This window comes from Mizuhopecten yessoensis, unplaced genomic scaffold (genome assembly GCF_002113885.1).
Source record: "Mizuhopecten yessoensis strain PY_sf001 unplaced genomic scaffold, ASM211388v2 scaffold716193, whole genome shotgun sequence".
NCBI lineage: Eukaryota > Metazoa > Mollusca > Bivalvia > Pectinida > Pectinidae > Mizuhopecten > Mizuhopecten yessoensis.
Window position 1 is genome coordinate 157,061 of NW_018479994.1, and position 17,233 is coordinate 174,293.

Genomic DNA, 17,233 nt, shown 5'->3' on the forward strand with positions numbered 1-17,233 from the left:
AGCTTTGGTTTCTAAAATTGACATTAGTAGTATCGTCACATTTTCTTTACGACTTCATGAGCGACTATGAATGGCGAGAATACCTGTACGATATAGCTGGTCCCCACACCTTAGAACACCTGTGCGGACGGGTACTCGACCCCTAAAATCACCAACGTCCCTTTTACATTGATGACATGGCAACCCTTCGCGTACGCAGTGCCATGGTACGAGTTACTCAAAACACAATCAGATTTAATATATGACAAATTAGTAATTCAAGTTTAAAATTTAAGACCTCTTTTAACATCTTTATTGATTTTAAAACAATTAAAAAACAAGTTTATTAACGTATTTGAATCAATCTTGTTGGCCCCGATGGAAGCGCACAGGGGTCATTTTGTTGGGAGAAAATCATAGTACCCGGAAAACCTTCGAGGTCAGACTTATGACTCCAATACGACTTCTTATGACTCCAATACGTCTTCAGGTCTGATCGGGAATCGAACCCGGCTGTTTGATATAAAGGCGAAAGCTTTATCCATTGCGCCATCCGACCAGTGCGAGTTTAGTGGGAGGTTTTTTTTAAATGTACCAATTACAGTTCTGTGATTAATTTGAGGACCAAACTTTCGATTTTCCTAGATGTTTTCATCTGACAGACATCTGTCACCAAGACGACCGGTGTTCGAACCCCCGGTCAGACGTGAAAAGGTATTGGGTCACATCCCCGATCACGTGGTTTTTCTCCCGAATCTCCGGTTTGTAATTGTTAATCAGAAAGTAATATTGCGTCACCGTATTGTATTATTCAATTATTTCTGTTTTGATTTCGGACTTATTTTATTTTATGATGATTCTACTTTTAAATTTACATTTCTCAGCATAATATTACTTCAGACGATAAGCTAGAACGATTTGTTCTTTCTTTTATTTAAAATCTGTGATACAGAAGAATGATAACGTGGATATGCGAGAGCTCATCCCCGTTACCGCACGTCAACTATAAGCCACAAGTCGGACGGCGGAGAGGAATACACGTCTTTGAAGTCCCGTACATAGCACTCCGAGCTAATTAAACCAGACTGAGGTGAATCTTCCAACACCGGGACCAGTGTTGGGCCGTCTAGCCTCGTTTGTCTCCAGCAAAAGGAACAAAACAAACAATGTCCGTACCTTTCAGATCCATACCCATAAAAAACGAGCCCGGGGCTCAAACACAGCAGGTACTATCATAATTTTCCGGACGTATTGTCCGGATTTCGGGTTGTTAAAAATACCGGCTTTGTTTCCGTCGTTTAGTTTGACACTTTGGGTCGTGGGTTCCCACTGGGGTGTAGAACCGGGTGTTTTTCACGGGCGGAGAGCTAATAATGGGGTTAATTTGTTTGATCGGGTATGTCTCTGTAGAATGAGCGATTCTCTTAATTTGTCTCTAAATTCCTTTTTATGAACTGGACAGTCAAGTAATGATGATGATGGATGGTACACGAGCTACTGACTTGGCCTAAAGTCGTTACACGAGCATTTTTCAAATACCTCGTTTAGTGCTCTGTTTACGATGACCAAAGCATTACATCATGTGGTGCATTGTAGAATTTAAAAGATCGAAAACAATAAACATAGTTTTGGGGTGACGATGCACAAGTCGCTGTGACGTAACGTGTAATTGTGCATACGTAATTGTCAACGCCCTAGCCTCGCTTTCGTGAAAATTTTAAGTACAATGTACAAGTATTTGTGTATTATCAGAGGAATATGATACATATATGTTTTATTGATGTCATTTAAGGACAAGCACACGGAATGTCCTAGACAGTTATTAAGTATTACTCGGGACATTTTTAACATAATTAGTGAGTGACAACTTCTGTAAATTCGGATTGCAATGCCGATAGCACGGCTCAAATAAATTCAGGATGCACTTTAAGAATTTTACAGCACTGCGGAATGTATACGCATAGTATTGATTTATTATTCGGGGATAGTGACTGTTAAAATGTTAAAAAAAATGTCTCTTTTGTTTTTTCGGTTTTGTCAAGACATACTGTGAGAGTTTGAAAATGCTCCCTTGCAGAAGTACAACTGTTAACTGAATGCTGTCGAGATGTGTACCGAGGGACTTGGTACTCCTTGTTAATGAAAACGGAACAATAATTGAGCTAATAATGTTGAATCAGAGAAACAAATAAGCGCGGACTCATAGAAGGGTGTACACTCGTGGCGTGGCGTTTGATCATAGGGCGCACTAAAATTAGGGTGATATTAGTTACAAATTTACCGAGAGGCTTAATGAAGGAACCTCCGAAATCCCTCTAGATCTTTAACTGAAAATAGTAAAACTGGGTTAAATTTTACATCGGTTTCTGTGTAAGAATGAAACCACATCTTTTGTGTATCGACTCTCGTTAAAGACCTTGTTAGGTTAGCAAAATGTTAACAAATATATAATCGTAAATGTTCTCTCTTTTTTGTTTATACAATTATCAAAATTACATGTTTTAATAATCGAGATGATAGTATGTATAAAGAAAATTTAAAGACTATTTGCAAATTTTGAACAAAATTATAAGAATATGTAATTTCTAAATATTTTGTTAACCTAACCATGCTTTTGCAAATGGGTACTGACAGAGCGATAACGAGGGGAGACAATTCGGATATACATTGGAAATGAAGACGCCAGTCTATCGCAGAATATCGTTCCAGTAAGTTTATACTCATTTTTACAGCTACGCCTACTGTAAGAAAACATGTTTAAATGTTCTATAATTCGAAGGCTAGATGAAATATTGTTCAAACGATAAACTGGACAAATACCTTGCATTAGACTGGTATACATGTGTACTACTGTAACGTAACAACTAATTTGTCAGTTGAAAGATACAATGTTGTTTAAGTAAAACAGAGGTTATTTTGAATTAAGCTTATATATATATATTGGCGTGTTATTCGCAAACCTTTATCGATTTATCACACAATTACAAAGCCCTTTGGTATTTTTCATGCAGAAAGTCTCACATTTCTTAAATAACATTTTAAACACCCGATACACTTTAAGCTACGTTTATTGGGTAGCTAACTCTGTAAGGAATCGCCGAAGTGGAGTGTATATTTTGTTGGGGAAGAAGATCCTCAGAGTTTACTTACAGGTATCTTAACATACTAACGACAGGGCAAGCACAGGTAAAAGTTTGGTTAGCCTAGCCCTGTCTTTAAAAGTCGGCAATATGTTACTGAAATATCGAAATATTTCTAAGGTAAACAATTTTAATTAAATTGTTAATAAGACAATTTACTTTCTGATATATACGTCACTGACCACATGAAACAATGGTTTTAAAACCGTTTTTCGCTTTCTTTAAGACTCGGATTAAGTTTACTGTGTTTCATTGAGAATCCGGGACGAAGGTATAACTTGATTAACACAGCACAGGTGTAAGTTTTACAGGTAAGTTTATAGGTTTATTACGAGGCCCAGGTGTCAGTGTATCTATCCGACGCTGTACCGTACACTACCTGTATCAATAACTTTACCCGGGTTTAATGTCGGGTCGAGTTACCGTACCTTTAACAGACGGAGTAAGACGATTGAAAACATAAATAAATTTCTTTAGGGTAGGTCATTTAATGGCCTGAAATAGGTATAGATAACTATTCATAGTCTAATAAGCTGATTCATTTAATGTGTAATGGTGTTATTCAATGTCAAATGCGATTAAAATTGACGTTGTGTGATTTGACCGATCGGTCCTTTTCCTTTCCTAGCACCTGCGGCTATCCTTTAGCGCTTTTGATCTTACCCGAGTTTGTTTCCGCTGGTTTTGTCACAGAAAATGATTGGCATTTCATTATGTGGCTAATTCCGCACACTGTCATTGGTGTGTTTTCTTACAAAACCGGATGTATTCGAACTCATAAATTGAGAAAAATGTAATCCTCACATATCGTTTGGATTGCTTTGACTTTTTCACCAAAGACTACACCTCGATATGGCAGTAAGATAGCACTATAACTTGAGTGACGGGACATTTCAGTAAGATAACACTATACTAAATGTTATTTGCTATTTCAGTGATATAGTACTCCAAAGTAATAGAAATTACTAGAAATACGAATAAAAAAGCACCTGTTTAAAAATCTAGCGTGACGATGCAAAAAGTCAAACAAAGTTAACATTTTACTGCATTTTATGGCCATGTTATCCATTTAAGATTTATGAACACTGACAATTAAATTCAGTTATTAAATCTCATAAATATTTTTTGTTAGATAGCACTATAGTGGACAAGACTCAATATTTTAAATCTCTGACATGACATTTCAGTTAGCCAGCTAATATATATGAAACAGAATCACATTCCGTGATAATTGTTTTATGACATCATGTTTTACGTCAAATTCAAATTCAACTTAGAGAAAAACTAATTTTCCGTTAATGAATTTGGTCTAGGATAAACCAGATATCTACCTCGTAAATTACTAATTAATGTAAAATCCCAAGAGTCCATTCCCCCGCTAAAGTCCAAGTGTCAAACTTAAAATTAAACACGTACTATAATTTAAAATATCGCGGTCGCAAAATAACAATAGCGGTACGAAGTCTTCCATATGTGGAGGTGTGTTTTTCACAAATGTGAGATCCTTGTAATCAATAATTTTAAAGTCTTTGAACTTACATTGAAAAAATGACACCTGTCCCAGAATACAATTAATAATATTGCTTTATTTTGTTATGATCTTAGTTTTATTTGCTTTTCCCAGAATCAAATTCAAACAAAGAAAGGAGAACGGGTTAAAAACATTTGTTTTTTAAATGTAACTTTCGGAGTCATATTCCATTCAATTTTATTCTTTGTTTTGTAGATAGGCACATTCCGCTTAAATATAAAAAAAAATCCTACGGTCAATATAAAATCATAAACGTCAAAAGAAACGACACGAAAAGATCCGAACGGAGCAGAATAAACCTTGACAGATATTTATTTAGAACTAATGCGTGAACCACAGTAGTTATAAAACGACAGCCAAATGGTAGGTTTGGGTACCAGACTTCCAATAAAACCCTCTCACACATATACTTATCAACTGATCCTGTATACGGACGTGCTTTTCACGTTAAATGTAAACCCGTTTGAGGAGGTAAAATGACATTTATTACCTATACGAAGCGTTCTATGTTGTGTCAGGCTGTCATTTACGACGAGTAAAACCAATCTCAGGAATTCGCCATCAATCGATAACCGAAAAAATATTCTTTCGGAAAATCTAGGTCATAATGAATATCGCTTTACCCATGAAAAAACGGTTATATTAATAATTCATTTGCAGTAACGTCCTTAAATGACCTAAGCTGTTAATAGGACGTTAAACAAAAGTACAAAAACCAAACCAGACCATTTGCAGTTGCTCCGTAGCATGCTTCGAGAATCTCATTGCATTCATAGAAGTATATTAATTACCCACGATAAAACGGTTATATTTATTCATAGGTTGTGCAGTAGCTCCGTAGCATGCTCCGAGAGTGTCATTGCATTCATAGTAGTATATCTACGCTTCTAAACACAATATGAGAAATACAAAACTAAATGTTTTCCTTTAAACCGAAAATCCAAAGCAGCTACAAGAGTCTCATTGCATTCATAGCAGTATATTTACGCTTCTATACACAATATAAGTAAAGAAAGAAGAGAGAAATGAGAAAAGAAATAACTTTACCCCAAGTAATGAGAAAGTTGACTTAAGCTAACTTGTTCCTCGGCCTTCTGAAATTGTTTTTTAGGCAGCGTACATGTTGGATTATTGAATAAATGACAGTTTATGCTCATCTGAATATTTCGAATTCCAAATCAGGAATCAGAATGTTTGAAATAACTTATGGAAGTCATACCTTTAGATGTATTCGGGTGACGACTTGTATTCTTATCTTACGTAATCAAAGTCTGATCGAATCGCGAGGGAAAGCCAACAAAAAGGGTAAAATAGAATCTGCGATACTGATGTTCGGCAAAAAGCTCACCCTAAAACACCTGTATGTTTTGTTCGGCGTTAAATGACCCAACCTGCTGTCTACCTTTGATTGGTTACCTGTCTCGGATTTTTTTTTCATTGATTCATTTCTTACCTGTCTTGATGTTATCGATAGCAGGGCCAAACTTTTATAAATATTTATTGGGAGGATATGCAAACACGTAGCTTTATTCAAATACATATTGTCCAATTCAAAATAATTCCAAAAAGAATCATAAAGAAAGACATAAAGTCGGTTTTTCGTTGCCTTTTAAATACTCAATTTGAAGTCAACATGTACCCTATGGTAAAAAGTAATTTAATTTGACCCTCTTGAAGACTTAAATCAATCAACACATTTTCGAAGAGATTTAAAATTAAACTTGATCACTTGATGTTAGCAATCGTCTTCTGAAGTTCCGTCAAAGGTCTTTTAACGAAAAAAAGGAAATACTTCGCAATAAATACGATAGGATCTTAAATTCAATAAGTTTGAAGTTTGTGCCGACCCCAGATAGGGACCTTACGGCAGGAATACAGGTATTCTATCAAATATCGGCGGCCCTTTGATGTTTTTTACACACACGTACGGTTAACTCCGAAATACAGTGGAACCATTGTACGGAAGAAATACCATAGAAATACAAACGCTCATCCTTACAGTTGGTTTTACCCGTAAACAAAGCAATAAGGTGCACTGCCTGACCTACACACCGGTTTATTACTGTATCAAAACAAAAATTAACCTCATTAAGAAGGACACTATTTTATGTCGGCGTACTTATCTTCAAAGGAGGTAATGAGGCAGCTAATTCATACGCTTGTACTTTGCAGTACTGAAATCATTGACTCACGATTTTGATGTAAATATTACCATTAGTGGTTTGTGGTCTTTTAACGAAACGAAACTTTAAAAATTAACTCCCATATTATGTTATTGTATAAAAATCATTATCCATTACCGTCTCAATATCATTAATTCATCTCTCATTCAAAACGCATTCGAAAATCTTTCCATCATTTCCTCTAATATCGCTGTACCTGTGTTAAAAATGATAACACATGCTAACAATCATGTTCCTTTTAATGAATAAATATAAAATGTTTCATTTTCAGCAAACATAAGGCAAGGACTAGTACAACGCATGACGTATTTGCTCACTGAGTAAATAGGACACATATTCTTCGCAACATTAGTTTATAATTACGGACAAACTTATAACACATGGTTTTCAAGGACGCAGGTCGATGAAAGCTATTTACCAGTTTTATGGTCACCATCAGGATATCACAGAGAAATATGCTATTTCTTTGTGCGATATGAAAGTTTATGTTTTATTATTGTTATTATTATACTTAATAGAGTGCCTTGTGGTTTTGTTGTCACTACCCAAGTTCTCGATGTGAGGACGTGACATTATGTCTTGGATTTGACTAAGATTTACATGGCGGGAGTTATCGGTGAACCCTTTCGGAACACCTTATCTTATTTTTCTTGTTTGATTTGTTTGTGTTTTACGTCCTATTAACAGCGACGGTCATTTAAGGACGTGCCAGGTTTTGGTGGTGGAGGAAAGCCGGAATTCCCGGACAAAAACCACCGACATACGGCCAATACCTGGTGACTGCCCAATCCAATCCAATGCAAGGTAGGACTCGAACCGGCGACCCAGTGGTAGAGGATCCAGACTAGTGGTGGAGGGCTAGTAGTACATGTAGTAGAATGTCAGACGACTTAACCACTTGGCTATCGCGGCCCCTTTATTTCTTGTTGTACTTTTTCAAGGGTATCCAAGTCCATATTTTGCCCTAGTTTTATCGAATTATTGTATTGTTGACACTTCCGTATTTCTCTTGTTTTTTGTTATTTTTATACATATGTGCATGAACTAACGTTAAAGCAAACAAAATGGAGATGAACAATTTACTTAAGCAAGTTATTTTGTAAGAAAGATTTGGTGTTTCAAACGAACACTTTTTAGTCTGACCTTTGCGAGTTAACGTGAATTAATTATGATGATTTTGACAGAACCCATGTGTGATGGTGATGTATTTCCAACACCAAGTCAAATATGTACACACACCTCCTTCTAGTGGCTTAGCAAGCTCCTGAAGCACCGTGACCTTGTACATGACAAGCATGCTAACGACCCCGATTTCAATGCTCATTCTGATTAAGTATTCAAGAAAAAATCGATTGATCTCCCACATCGTAATAACTGTTTTATATGTATAAAGTCATACAAATCTAGCCAGATGTTTGAAAACTTCAAAACAGACATGAAAGGCAAAGATTCATTGATTGCCATACGTAATTTGCACCTAATAAATTCCATTGGTCGATTTTCCTGGATTATACTTTTAAATGTATTGTAATACAAATTGTAACTGATATAATTCAATGTAATGATAAATAAGAAAAACATCTTTCAGAGGTATAAGTTGGAATAAGATGTGGTTTTACAATTGATGTGAACTCTTGATCTATTCATAGATTTAAGATGAACAATCCGGAATTATTTAACCACCGGAGAAGATCCGGACCCGTATAGGCATGGATTAGTATGCCCTTTTCAGAACATGTGGGTGGGGTACTTGTATGTGTTCATTGCTACACACATAATGGATCGGCAAAACTACCACGTGAACCTATTATCATAAACGTGGAATGTTAACTTTGAGTAATGTTCAGAATACAAAATTTAATCTAATAGAGTGAATTCAATAATGATATCTCACATAATCGGGAACCCTGCAGGTGGCAAACCTTAGCCGGATGTTACAGACGATGGTATCTAATATTTTGTTGCTATTTGAAAGAGAAAAAATATTAATATACTAAAGCATCAACATGTAAGGAAAACACTGGAATACAAATCGATGCAAAATTTCAGGAACCAACAAGACACCGAAACAACAGGTAAAACAACAGGAACCCCATTAGCTTTGTAAAATTTATTTTAAAAATTCTAGCAAATAAATAGTGATTATCGTTTTACATTTCTTGATACAGTTTGTGAGCAATGGGTTATTTGTTTTACATTTCGTTATAAAGTTAACGAATTTTAGGTCACTGCTTGCAAAAAAATGGTGAATATTGTTTCATATGCCTTGATACAGTATATGGACATTGGGTTATCGTTTTTAAAAAAAATCTGTAAGTCAACAGAGAGCCCTGCGGTCATGATACTCTTTAGAAATACGCAATTAGGAAGAACATTGTTAATTGTTTGTTGCAGAAGTTCAAACAAAGCAAGCAATTTCCACATTATATAAAACATATTTTTTTTTAAACTCATATTTATCTTTTCTTTTCATATTTAGCCGGATATTGTAATCGTCACCATTCTGTTAGGTGCAGAGTTTAAATTTCGAAACCCATCGCATGAACTATGTTGTTTAAAAGTTAGCTTGGGCATATAACCTAAGTTGGAGGATGAGAACTGTTGTTAATAGGGGTTTTGAGTAATTCAATCTGCATCAATTCACATGTGCAAGTTTAATTCATAGTTCAAATTCACCGCACCTGTATGGTAACAAATATAAGACAATCATAATTATATTGGAAACCGTAACACTACGTAAATTACAACGTGCAAATTTCACAGGAAATTGATTTAAGTTGTATGATTTTAAAAATATTTTACATTTTTGCGTTTAATCAAGTTGTGATTCATTCTAAAAAGAAAGGTTGATTTTGGCAAAAGTTCCAGAACTCGGACCCGAACGTGTGTATCAATGTATCCTTGGTTGACTGCTCGAGGGAAACGTTGCTTACCATACTATACTGGAAATTGCCTTCAAAGAAATCAATACCCGAAACTAAATCGCAAACAGGTAGACGAATTACCGTCCTTACTGGAAATGATCCGCGGTTTTAGGCATGGCGTACTGTCTTTGATCTTTTGTGAACAAGTGCTCTGTGTTACAAGTCATATCACAGTAAATGAATCACCGCCAACACTTCTTCTCGGGGACCTGAACTTGATATGCTAAACAGATGACGTGACAACCGACAAGCGTGCCTTAGACAAAGATCATTCAAGAAACTCAGTCAATTAAATAAAATCAGATAATACTCTCAACCCGTTTTCGTGGTAAATGAAAAGCGTGCCTAAGACAATGATCAAAATTGAAACAAGTGACAAGAAATACTCTCAGATAACGTATTCAAGCAGTTTAGAGATCCTGACCTCGTACTTGACCCTATGTTTGGTTGAGTTACTCGTTAATGTCGAACGTCAACAGGTTATTTACTTTTGTTAAATGGTGCAGAGCTAGATTTTATTTCGACACGTGGAATCTTGTCTTTCAGAAAGCACAAAGTTAACTGTTGCTATTTCTCTAACACTACCAAAAAATAATAAAATAACAAAATAATTATGATGATAAAGATTAGACCTATTCGGGTAATCTTTGTCATTTAGGTCTTCAAACAAAGTAAAAAAATCATAGAACCGTCAGCGCGCTCAGTGGACCTTTGAATGTATCCATTTAACTCCCTAAAATGATATTTGACTCTTGGGTTTGTAAAGAAATGTGGCTTGACTATCCAGACAACAGGCACAATTTTTGACTTCTGAAGTTCCTAATGTCGAGAGTCAGCTGAAAGCTCTGAACCTATGTTGATGTTTCACCTATTCTTTCCGTGATTTTCATAACTTTGACCAGACAAGGCAGCAATTCGTATGCAACCACGAGAAACCACGTCTTCTCCCATGATTCGTCATAGTCCTGTCGTTCATGCCAAAAACGTGACCACAGCACTCTTGCTTATAACCGGAGTTACGCTTAACTTGGCAAATGTCTAAAATATATATAGAAGCATTTGACATTATTTTCCAACTCATTTTCAAATTTTTATGAATGATGCCGAAATCTATGCTAGAAAAAGAACAAACGGGACGAATTTACAAGTGTAGTTTCCTGGTCTATTTAGAATGTTATACATATATTCGAATATCAATTTTCAGCCAGATTTTGTATGTTTAAATCAAGGTGTTTTCCTTGTCATCAGCTAAACATTATCCATCCTCTATGACTAGTTTAGTAGTTAAGGCGAAGAATGATTCTGTCACCAATGTCTTAATAGATAGTAGTATTTCATCTGCCTATGCGAAGACCTCGATATAAGACAATGTTCATGCACCGTCTTTCACCCCATAACACTAGAGACGAGACATCCGATAAGTATAGGTCTGGTTTCGAATCAATTGATGATTTTTATTATATAAAAAAACATTATGGAGATTTACTTTATCTATATAAGATCCCGAAACTGAACACTTGTCCTTCCGACCAACAGTTTAATCTTCCAATTGTTTAACTGACTTGGATCCCGTGATCATAAATTCAAAATTTGTGACAAGCAAGTTATTCATTCCTTCCGTTTTTCTAGCAATTCTCGTAAATATAAGCACAACAAATGGTATGTTTATATTTTTTCCCTTTTCTCTCTCTCGTTAAAGTGACAAACAGAAACATCAATATATATAATTGGCAATAGAAATCAGATTATTTTATAGGGGTTCATCTATTTTTCTTTGTTTTTTGTTTCTGTTGTTGCATTTTTTAATCGACTAAAGAGTTCAGATATTGTCCTTACATCGTGACGTTTGGTTGTATTATTTCTTTCGTACTTTTTTATTTTCATCCATATATGCGTCATCGTCTGTTGATACACTGTACAGCTTTCATAGAGTCAGAATATATCGTGTTATCAAGTTGCCTGCGTAAACCTTATCGAATAATTAAAAGCCCCCGATTTGAACCCAAGATTTCTCTTTGACATGGCATTGACGGAATATGCGCTTTTTGTTAAATCGGAATTTAAAAGTTAAGGTGATGTCACAACCGAAGATTTGCGGCTCCAACTTATTGCAAAGTCCTTAACTAATTGTCTACACACTCGAAAAATGTTGAAATATTTGTCGTTTAAGGGATTCAATGTGATAGAGTGGGGCCAACGGTTACTCCGTAGCTAGTAGATTTTCTTTATTTTGGAATTCCTGACACATTCTTAAACTCCTTATTTTTGCCTGTGTGTTGAATAATATAATCACCAGGGCACCGATCTTAGATATCGGGCGCTATAATTGCAGCTAAGATATCGGTTAATTTTAAAGAGGCTTACCTTTTTCAGTACTTTCTTTTACAATTTTGCATACTCTAAATAGATGTTTTACCCGGTATTTTGCATTCATTCTCTGTATAACACCTTGATAAAATATGTTCACAACAATTTATACCCAACAACATTCCTATCCAACATCCGTCATTATCATTCAGGTCATTCTTAGTTTGCTGTTTCTGTTGTCTGTCATCCACTTCGTGAATTTTATAAATGGTTCATGTGGCCATTTGGTTTCGGTATTCTTGCCTCAAAGATATATTTGCATTGTTTTTGGTTTTAAACTGGCAAACAGGTAAACGATCTTGTATTACGATGTATGTGACACTTTTAGAGACTTTTAGAGACAATTGCATAACATCCTTATTATAACTAGATTTCATCAAAGTTAGGCCTTGATGTATGTAACAAATCTGACTTATACAGAGGAAGTTTGGATGTGGTAGAAGGTCGGTCCTACAACCTGTGACAAAAATAACTGGATTTATAGACAATAATTGTATCACGTTAACGGACATTTTGGTTTGCCTTGCATTACCTTTTTCCTTCGACATGTCAACTCCAAGTTAAGTTTTGTTTTGTGCTGTGAAGTAAGATCAGAAACAAATCTTAGATCGACATCTTAACGGTATGAGAGGTGAGCTGATCTATCAAAGTGAAGAATGTCATCCTGTAACCTCTTACTGTTAAATTCTATTGGGAAAGGGCTGTATATAAGTTAGAAAACTTGTGCCCAATCCCAATGTATATTTTGATGCAAATAAAATATGTTTGTAAATCAAAGTGAAGAATTCGGCAAGTTAGAAATAAGTAGGAAATTATGTCTAGAGCGTTAACTCCGTTTGAACCCCGACGCCCCGTTCAACTCACAGCTTAAGGCGCAACTTTAAAGCAATATATATGAACATTGAGACAGACAGTCAGCCATAACCTTAGAGACATAAAGCTCTTTCCAAGTTTTCTATGGATTGCATTCGTTATACTTCGCCGTAGTTTAGCGAGTCAATCGACACGTAGGAAATGCTGTTCCGATATTTCCTTTGCATGGCGACGATTATATATTTGTGTTACTAATTGATTGAGAATTTAAGATACCGAATTAATGTGAAAAAATACATAAATACATATAGAACCTACAATGAAAGTAATTAAACCTTTTGGAGAAGATACAACGATTATAGTAGATTTAATTATCGCATTGAAAAACGCTTATTGTAAATAGAGCACTGGGGTAATTAACGTTAAGTGGTGAAAAACGTTTAGAGTATATGTAATCATCACTTTAATACCTAACAATAATGTGTTCCCAGTAAACTTGGCAATTGATTTATTATTTTACAGCACCTATCAGGATCCAGGTTATTACAGTAACACGTCAGCAGCAACAACAGTGAAGCTAGACTGGCTACCAGCCCCTAAGTTTTTATATAGGATTTCCTGGCTGCATTTTACTACTAGCTTATATCCCTCTAGTCTAGAATCAGACATCTAAGTGATATCAATTATAACAGTTTTTTTACTTTTCTTTTCTAAATGATTCAGTATTCTAGAGACTGAAGCCAGTCTACAGCGAAGGGTCAATACCGTACATGCTAGTCTTTCCGGATGTTGACTTCTCTAGATTGCGAATTCGCCAGGACGGACCTAAGAGATAGCCAATGATAAAACGTATCGGGACCTACAAAACACTACCGCAAGGTACGCTTAATGTGGAAATGTCATACTGTTGTAGTCGGCGTTAAAATTGATTAGTAACAAACACATATAGACTAGTTACAATGTTAATATCCCCTGATACATTGGTCACAGATTACCGACCTTGGGGGCAACTTTACTAAGCATTGTCAACTTCAACGCATTCAAACAGACAGGGAAATCTGACATAAACCTCACACAATATACAGAAAACAAATACTTTCTATAGTTTTCACGTTTAAAAAAAACCCAAGTGAATACTGGTTTAATATTAAATATGTTCATTGAATTACATATTTAAGAAACAGCAACAACGATTCATTCAAATTAAGATGGCTGAGTTTCATTCAGCATATCGTGTTGATTTCTGGGCCTTAAACTTCCGGAACAATTATTTCGCGATGATCATTTTGAGAATTAACTTTCAAGTTTGGTGACCAGTCTCTCAGTGATACGAAACAGTTTGCTAAATTGTTTATTAGGTTCAACATGTTAAAAAAATGTAATCTAAATTTCTGTTGAAAACTTGAGATGGTTGAAACCGATAGTACAACTTTCCATGTAAGCGTTATAGAATTTCCTGCGCGTTGATATACGCGAATGATTACAACTAAACAGCGCAATTTAACGAAATATAATCCCTATATTTCAACGCATCGGTATACTACTCGGCGTAATTATAACCATTTTAGATATATCATTAGGGTTTAATCTCACGGAGTTATCTACAAATGTTTATGACTTAAGCCATGATATATCCTCGTATATCTCATATTAAGATAGGGCCATTTTTGTCGTTAACACTTTGATAAATAAAATTGAATTGAGGCAATAGACTCAACTTACCTTTGATTTTTAAAATTTTAAAACCGATATATATTATATCTATGATATTAGGTCTGTATTTACCATTTTTGTAATCTGGATAGGTCAAATGACAGGAACTAATATCATACGACTTTATGTCCGATTTAGGCGTTGCAAATAATTAATTAATGTAACGACGATATAAGAAATTTCAGCAAAACGAAAGAAAAGGCAACATACATTTTTTATTAAAGACTTTTGTCTATCTTTCTGCTTATATTAAAGGTCTGATCAAATTGTCGAAATGTATTCCTGTGTTATTAGTTGTGTATCATTTGCTTGCCACAAAAACAAAATCCGAAATTAGAATTAGACCAAAATCAAACAACGAGACCTGAAGGAAGCACAGAAAATGAAAGTCAACAACAGAAACTGAGGAAACACCAAAATATATAAAATGACATAATTTAACCAAACAATAATATTGAGACCGGAAACTATTTATTGCATTAAAGTTTATTGATAAGAAAACAAGATAAGAAATAACTGTATTTAATTACATGCAATAACCACAAAACGCATGTTATCATGAATACTATGACTCAATGTAGGGGGGTTATAGATGACAAGGAAATAACATCTATACTGATATGAAATATATATGAGTAGATGTTACCGGACATGGGCTTATTGGCGGATAAATACGTTAAAGAATTTCGTATTTCGAATTTTAGTTGTTTTTCAATTGATACATAAATGAGTTGCCAAACATTCGAATCATAACCCGGATGATTATATGCGTATCCGAATGGAAATAACACTCAATCTCCGACACGTCAGCAGCAACAACAGTGAAGCAAGACTGGCTACCAGCCCCTAAGTTTTTATATAGGATTTCCTGGCTGCATTTTACTACTAGCTTATATCCCTCTAGTCTAGAATCAGACATCTAAGTGATATCAATTATAACAGGTTTTTTCTCTCTCAGAGAGAATAAAGACATTAACAAACGCAGGGACATTTTTAACAAAGTAAAAGAACAAATATATAAAACCTGTCAATTTTGAAATTGACCGATGATGTTCATATCCGTACCACATCCTACAAGGCGATTTATAATAAACCTCTAACCACTTGAGCCGCGACTGAATGGGCCGAAAACTGACGGATCACTGGTCGGCCGAAAATTAAAAATAACTATCTCACTAATTGTCTGACGATTGAACTAACAGTAATTCGATCTATCTGTATGACAAGTAGAGTTTGACGCTAATCTATCACGCGCTAGTTACTAGGGTCAGAGGGAGGCGTTGGAAGGGGACATCGACTACAATCATGCGCATTTTTTCACGGGCGTATGAGAGTGTGATTATGCAAAGGGTTAAAAGTGATTCAAAATGATGCTTATGTCAATGTTTTTGTTTGCTAGCGCATTTGGTATTGGGATTATTGTCGAGAATACACTGCACATAAAAGGAAAACACTGGTTAGTAGTCTTTGTGCTTTTCATATGAGTACATTTACCACCAATTTAAAATTCCTTAATGCAATTTAGAATGTTACAAAAAATTACAAATATATAAAGGGTTTTGAGAGTCTTGCCTGATGAGTTTCGATAAAAAATTTTTTTATTTATGAGTCGGGATAAGTAAACGTTTCTAACAGCAAAACAATGTCCACCGTCTTTTCTTTCTCCTTTTTCATCCATAAAACTCCTCAAGCGCCTCGCCCCATGGTTGATTCTCTAAGAGACAAGCTGATCGTCAATCGCATCGTTCATGGGAGGATCTTTATAATGAATAACTTAATCACATGTTCTGCGTGAAGTTACTTGTTGTGAAATCATATAATACATTTATTACAAAAATTGATCACGATAGATCGGGAAACGACAAAATATCTATCATCTGTCACATGTTTAGAGCGTCCTCTTACCTCCAGGTGTTTGTCAAGGCAGATACCACCATGTGCTGGGTAAATAGGACACTTGTACTTACAGATTTAAAGTGTGTTTGAAAAATGTCGGAATTCGTGTGAATCATGAAGTCATTATGTCAAAAAGGATGAGGTATGATGGTGAAGATGACAGAAAATGTATCTGATTCCATCTGACAATATCATCTTTCTAATTCATTTCTGTTCGCACTTTCTCAAATTATATATTCAATGTTACTCATCCCTATTTTGTCGTGAAATGGATACGGGCTATTTATATATGTAAATGAGTCACCAAAAAATATATATCACGTAGTGCAATAAAACATATAGTTTGCCCTCTTAATGAATGCTAATTAACACAAATTCCAAAGTTTACAAAATATACATGATAACGCAATAAAACGATTGCGCATTAAGTGCCAAATTGTTAATAACCTAAACACGAACAAATTTGCTAGTACCAATATATAGAAATCATCTGCACTGTAAATTACTTATTTTGCAAATATTTCTTTTCGCGATTGTGTTTTTTCGCGAGAATTCTGGTTCACCAAATGGTACAACTACGCAAAATATCATCTCTGATGCAACGGAATGAAGGGTTAACTTGAATTTGATCTGAGACTAATCACCTTCGTTAAGTCGTACGGATTCAAAACGTGATACATTATAACT